Source organism: Suncus etruscus, chromosome 16 (genome assembly GCF_024139225.1).
Source record: "Suncus etruscus isolate mSunEtr1 chromosome 16, mSunEtr1.pri.cur, whole genome shotgun sequence".
NCBI lineage: Eukaryota > Metazoa > Chordata > Mammalia > Eulipotyphla > Soricidae > Suncus > Suncus etruscus.
The window spans coordinates 83422666-83429752 of NC_064863.1; the positions used below are offsets into that span (position 1 = coordinate 83422666).

Sequence of the window (7087 nt, forward strand, 5' to 3'; positions counted from 1 at the left end):
AAATAAAAAAGGGCCCCAAATTTTGCTCATATATGTATTTTTCTGGAGCATCTAATTGCTGAAAGAAATAGTAATGAATGTCTAAGAGATGGTACAGCAGTTAGGCTGCCTGCATAGCAAAGCTTGGCCCAGGATTCATCTACCAAATGGTCTAACTGGCATCACTGGGTGCAGCTGTGAAGACCCCAAGCACCACTGGAGTGGCATGGGACCCTCCAGTATCACAAGAGCCAAGCAACAATATTTCCTTGGGCCCTTGCATTAAGTCCCTGGTCTGATTGGCAAGAATCGTATGTGGGTTTATTGGGCTTACTGAGCACTATTTTGAAGCCTCCCCTCATTCCATCCACTACCAAATACTAAGAAAATATTATACTAACCTTCGCTCAGCCTCCTTCTGGATCATTCCTGATTATCTGCACCCCTAGGGCCAGTCAGATTTGTGTCTGAACAGGAACAGGGAACCTCCCATTCTAATTTCTCCCACCAAATGAGAACAGGACTGTCTTTCTGGCCTTTCCTCAGTCTCCTTCCAGGTTCCAGCACTGTTTCTGATCGTCTGACCCACGGGCGAGAACAGGGAAACTCTTGCCTTATCATCAATCATCCTTTTCTCTAACCACAAAGACACACTAATTTGCAATATTTATATCATACTTAGATAACCTTGCTTGTTTACAAAAATAACCTCTAAAAAAGATATATCTTGTGCCACCTTTCATACAAATAGTTTAATAGATCACATTTTAAATACCCTAATACTTCAGCATTCCAAACCACTAAATGCAAAAATCAATGGAAAGCTAAGAAAGACTTCTACTACTGGGGATATAAAGAGAAATCCTGGCAAATTTCAAAGTCACTCAAACAACTGAGCCTTATACATGAGGACCTTAATTCAACACTTAATTAATTAAGTGATTAATTAATTCAACACTTAATGGTTTATCAATGAAAATCAAGAATTCACTAGCCTGTAAAAATAAGAAATCTGTAGATGAACAATTAAACCAACTCAAAGAACTCTTTCAGAAGATGAGATAATTTATACAAATGGAACTGAAAGAACTAAAAACATATTAGCAAGCCATAATAGTAGAATTACACAGGTGAAATTGCATAAACAAACTTGAAGACAAATTACAAGCTAGCAATGATAAAGAAGTCAAAAAAAAAAAAGGAGATACAATACATTGGAAGAAAATGTAAAGTACTTAATAAATAAAGACCAAAAATAATCTCCAAATTACAGGAATGCCATAGGGGGGAGAAAAAGGGATAGGAGAAGAACAAGTAGCAAGTGAGATAGTATCAGAGATCTTTCTTATACATGGGAAAGACTTTTGTTTGCAAATCTAAGAGTCAAAAATAGTGCCAAACAAAATAGACCCTAACAAAACAACACTAAATCATTTAGTAATCCAAATGGCAAAAGACAAAACAAACAAACAAAAAAACCAAGAGAGAGATGGACTCTTTAAAGCATTACAAGAGAAGAAAAACCTCACATATAAAGGAAATAACATAAGAATCAAACCAGATTTTCCATTTGAAATGATCCAGGCAAAAACAGAGTGGAATGCCATACTGAAACTAATGAATGAACAAAACTTTCAACTTGGAATCCACTACCCCAAAAAACTCATTTATATGGGAGGAAGAATTAAAATCATTCTGGGAGAAAAGGTACTTATAATATTTGCATTAACCAAACCGACTCTAAATGAGCTACTCAAAGACATTTACACAAACTAAACAACACTATATAATGTAATGGCACAACAGCCATTTTGGTCAATAGTTTCCTTAAATGTCAATAGACTAAACTCTCCCATTAAAAGGCACAGAGTAGCAGGTTGGACCAGGAAATAAAACTAAGATACCTTCTGCCTGCAGGAAACACACTTAAAAGTGGGCCAATCCTTTCAGCCCTCATCTCTATTGTCTCCAGATATTATTACTATACTGTCCTTTATTTTTCTTAAATCCCACATATGAGAGAGACTATTCTGTGTCTGTTTCTCTCCCATATGGCTATTGCACTCAGCCTAATATTTTCCATTTTTGGAAAATTTTTTAACTTCGTTTTTTTGCATAGTATTCCATCGTGCACTTTGGCACATGGGAGACATTTTGAACCTCCTCTGCTTGCTATGTGTGGTGGCTGTAATCCATCCCAACCAGCACAGCTCCTGAGGGCATGGCGACAGAGGTGAACTATCTCAAACCATGAAGGAAGAGTGTGATCCCTGCTCAGTGCTTTGTCACATTCTGAACAGCCTTTGCTCTGCTGCTTATGGCAGCCAAAAACCACGCAGCCAGAACAGCTCCCAGGGGCACAACAAAAGAGGTGAACTGTCCCTGCCCACGAAGAGCAGAGCCAGAGGATCCTGGCTATCTGCTTTGCTTTGTGTCTGTACACATCTCCTAGCCAGTGAATTCCAGCAAAAACACCAAACTACAAGAGTCACAATGGGAAATAATCCAGGCCAGCACCATACAGAGAGAATGAAGATGGCAGCTCTAAAGACAAAAAAAAAAAAATGCATCAACACCTTATTTAACCTCTCAGATAAGGCGTTTAGAGAAGAAATATGGAGGATGTTCATAGAACTCAAAGAAAGCATAGATCAAGCGGAATGAGCCAAAAATAAGAATCAAGAGGATAGGAAAATAAAAATGAAGAACGCCAAACTTGAAAAACTTGGTAGGCAGAATGAAAACCTCTTCAACAGAGTAACAGTGACTGACGACTAAATCAGTGAGATGGAAGATGTGATGCTTAACAACTTCATACAACAGAAGAGATTGGAAAAGAGCCTTAAAGCAAATCATCAGACAATGGAAAAAAAATCCCCAAAGTATGTGAACAGTTGAAAAGATAACTCTTTGATAAACTCAATAGAAACAACATAAGAATCATTGGAGTCCCAGAGATCTAGGAAAAAAACTTTCAGTAAGAGTCAACAGAGAAGCATATCATTGCAGAGAAACTCCCAGAACTAAAGACTGCATGCAACCAAATCTTGCATGCTCCAAGAGTACCAGCTAAAAGAGATCCAAAGAAAAGCACTCTGACACATCCTACTCACGATGAGAAATTCCACAGATAAGAATAAAATGCTGAAAGCAGCAAGATCAAAAATGGAAATTACATTTAAAGTAATATCTTTAAGATTTACAGCAGACCTGCCACAAGAAACCCTCAAGGCCATAAGGTCATGGTGAGATATAGTGATGACTCAATATAATGAATGCTTTGGCTTCACTGGTAAATAACAGCTTTACAGACTAATAACTTTACAGACTAAAACTAGCCTTAAAAGAAAAACAAAGTTCTACTTTAAGACGAGACAGACCAACAGACCCACCAAACTTCTACATGAAGATGACACTAAATTCTATGACAATGATCTCCCTCAACATTAATGGGCTAAATGCACCAGATAAGAGATACAGAGTGGCAAAATGGATCAGAGTGGAAAACAACATTCTGCTGCCAATAAGAAACACATCTGAATCATAAGAACAATCATAGACTCAAAATCAAAGGTTGGAGGCACTCATTTTAGCAAACAAGTCCCTAAAAGAGCTGGAGTGGTCATATTAATCGTAGGCCACCATCAGAACCTAGTCAAGTATGGCACTACTATAGTTGCTACAGAGCACTTGTGGCAACACATTAAGTGAGCAGTCACACAGACCTACACAAAGTCAAAGCTACAGTCATTGCTTAGAATTAGCAACGGTCAATCTTAAAGATTGCCCAACCATGCTTGATCACAAGCAACTACTACCAGCCTTCCTAAAGCAAAGAATGTAATATAAAAAAACAGAGGAACCCATTTGCACAAATAGGTAACAAAAAAGCCTAGGAAGAACCAAGTGTAGCAAAGCTTCCTAAGTTTCTAAAAGATTTGGCAAAAACTATCCTTTATTTATTTATTTATTTATTTATTTATTTATTTATTTATTTATTTATTTATTTATTTATTTATGCTTTTTTGAACCACACCCAGTGGTGCTCAGGGGTTATTCCTGGCTATGCGCCCAGAGATTGCTTCTGGGTTAGGGGGACCACATGGGACGCCAGGGGATCAAACTGGCTCACCCTAGATTAGCACGTGCAAGGCAAATGCTTTACTGCTTGCCCCACCTTTGGGGCCCCCAAACTATCCTTTGATATTTATAGAAGTGACAAAAATGAGAGCCAGAGCAATAGCACAGTGGTAGGGCATTTGCCTTGCATGAGGGCCAACCCAAACAGATCTCGGTTTGATTCCCAGCAACCCAGATGGTCCCCAGAGCCTGCCATAGGCGATTTCTGAGCACAGAGCCAGGAGTAACTCCTGAGTGCTGCTGGGTGTGACCGAAACATCCAAAGGAAAAAAAAAGACAAAAATCAGTGGAAGACTGAAACAAGATAAAAAGTGTAAGATTAATTTAAAATAAATTATTGAGATAAAGAATGCGATAACTGCAATTAAAAATGCTTGCCCTGGGGCCCAAGAGATAGCACAGCCACAGGGTGCTTGCCTTGCAAGCAGCAGCTGATCCAGGACAGATGGTGGTTCTAATCCCAGCATCCCATATGGTCTCCTCAGCTTGCCATGAGCGATTGCTGAGCACAGAGCCAGGACTAACTCCTGAGTGACACCGGGTGTGACCCAAAAACCAAAAAAAAAGTGCTTGCCCTCATGAAGATGAGGGTTTATGCACACACACACACACACACACACACACACACACACACACACACACACACACACACACATTTTACAGCTGAATGACATAAATTGAAGAAGAGTAAATCAGTGAGTTTGAGGATAAGGTAGAGAAAGCAATCCAAACAATAACAGAAAAAGAGAAATCCCATTTTGAAGTATTAAGATTGTTTTTTAAATTCACATAATGGAAGTAAGGAAACTCATCATGGGATTAAGATTTACTTGAATTAAATATTTACTTGATTAAATTTATGCTGGAAAATAAAGTTAAGCACCTCAAAATAAAAATTCTTAGAAGAAACAAACCAAAGTGCAAATTATTGCAGTTAGCTGCAAAGCTGCAAGTTACTGCAATTAGCTGCAAAACTAAGTTTCCTTTTATTCCCAGTCTGCAGTCTAAAGTCTGCAGCTGCCCAGGGGTTTCTGAGAGAGATATTGGAAGATGTAATTCACTGGCTAGAAAGCACCAACGGAGGCTTCTAGAGCCAGATTGGAGAGAGAAACAGATAGATAGATATGAAGTGGCAGCTTCTGGGGGTGGTATCTGGGCCTTCAGGCGATCCACCATGGGTAGGCAGGTTTTGCTCCCATCTGTTCCCTGGATAACCCCTCCAACTGTCTATCTTTTTCTCCTGAAGTGCCTACAATTACAGGAGGGTGTGTCCAGGGGCATATTCAGGCCCAATCCTAAGGAGGTGTACAGTCCAACCGCCATTACAGGGTGGTGTCCAAGGGGCATGTCCAAGTCTAATTACTGTTACATCAACACTGGAGGTAGAAATGGATCTTATATACAACAGGTCGATATTAAAGTCAAGAGAAGTTAATAAGAAATGGTCAAAGATACATGAACAACTATAAAAACTCCCAGAATCCACACAGAAAAATGATAATGTTTTATGTTATTTCCCCAAATGACCATGATATAAACTCACCAATTAAGACATAGATGCATGGGGCCCGGAGAGATAGCACAGTGGTGTTTGCCTTGCAAGCAGCCGATCCAGGACCAAAGGTGGTTGGTTCGAATCCTGGTGTCCCATATGGTCCCCCGTGCCTGCTAGGAGCTATTTCTGAGCAGACAGCCAGGAGTAACCCCTGAGCACCGCTGCGTGTGACCCCCCCCCAAAAAAAGACATAGATGCAGGATCTGGAGATATAGCACAGCAGTAGGGCATTAGCCTTGCATGCAAACAATAAGGACAGATTGTGGGTCACATCCTGGCATCCTATAAGGTCCTCTAGCCTGCCAGGAACGATTTTTGAGCACAGAGCCAGTAGTAACCTCTGAGCGCCGCTGGGTGTGAGCCAAACCTCCCCCCCCCCCCAAAAAAAAAGACATAGATGCATCAGGAAATAAAAATCTGATCTTCTGCTACTTACAAAAGATTCAACTGAAATTCAGTGAACAAATTTATCTTAATAAAAAGTTATTGTTAAAAGATGATCAGAAGGTAGCCTAAGCAGATAGTGGACCAATTATAAAAAAAATACTAAAGGAGTAGATTTATAACTAATAGAGGCAAGAAGAAGCAGATGGACATTATGCTAAATAAAAGACCAAATAGTCTTAATACCCATTAACATATGATCAAGCAGTTTCAGAAGGCATGTATATAATCATGTATATAATCAAAATATAAAAGGAAATAAATTGCTCAGATGATTTCTGATAGTGACAGCAACACAATAGTAGCTCCATTTTCACCAATAGACAGATCAACCAGTCAGAAAATTATCAAGAAACTACCTTAAATGAGTAGTTTGAAGAACTAGGCTTAATAAACCAGTTCTCTTTAAGAAAATCGCATACGAGTGCTCGCTTCGGCAGCATATATACTAAAATTGGAACAATACAGAGAAGATTAGCATGGCCCCTGAGCAAGGATGACATGCAAATTCGTGAAGCATTCAATATTTAAAAAAGAAGAAAAGAAAATCACATACGAAATATTCTTTATTATAAACCACAATATATGAAGATTTAAATCATATATTTTCAGATCACTCTGCTATTAAAGTATAAATTTACCATAAGTAGAAAGCTCAAAGAAACTCAAACATCTGGGGAATAAACAAAATGCTAATGAGTAATTGATGGGTCAATAAAGAAATAGAAGAAAAAATTAATATGTGTAAATAATGGAAAATCAATATACTAGCTCCTAGAACATGTGGGACATTTAGAACTGCTTAGCAAAAGCAGTACTATGAAGGAAGTTAATGAAATTTAGCTTACATCAGGAAACAAGAAGAGAATAAAAGAATAGAGTAACAAAATAGAGAAGGAAAAATAAAATTTACTCCTGAAGAAAAATTAAAATTAAATTAAAATTAGAAATAAAAGACACTTTAACCTA

General features: G+C 38.4%; 1 non-coding gene across 1 annotated transcript; it reads left to right on the plus strand.

Moving 5' to 3' along the window:
• Positions 1–6542: 6542 nt before the first annotated feature.
• On the plus strand, positions 6543–6649 carry LOC126033001 (U6 spliceosomal RNA). Its single transcript, XR_007504159.1, has one exon. It is a non-coding gene; the product is annotated as a U6 spliceosomal RNA (small nuclear RNA).
• Positions 6650–7087: the final 438 nt, after the last annotated feature.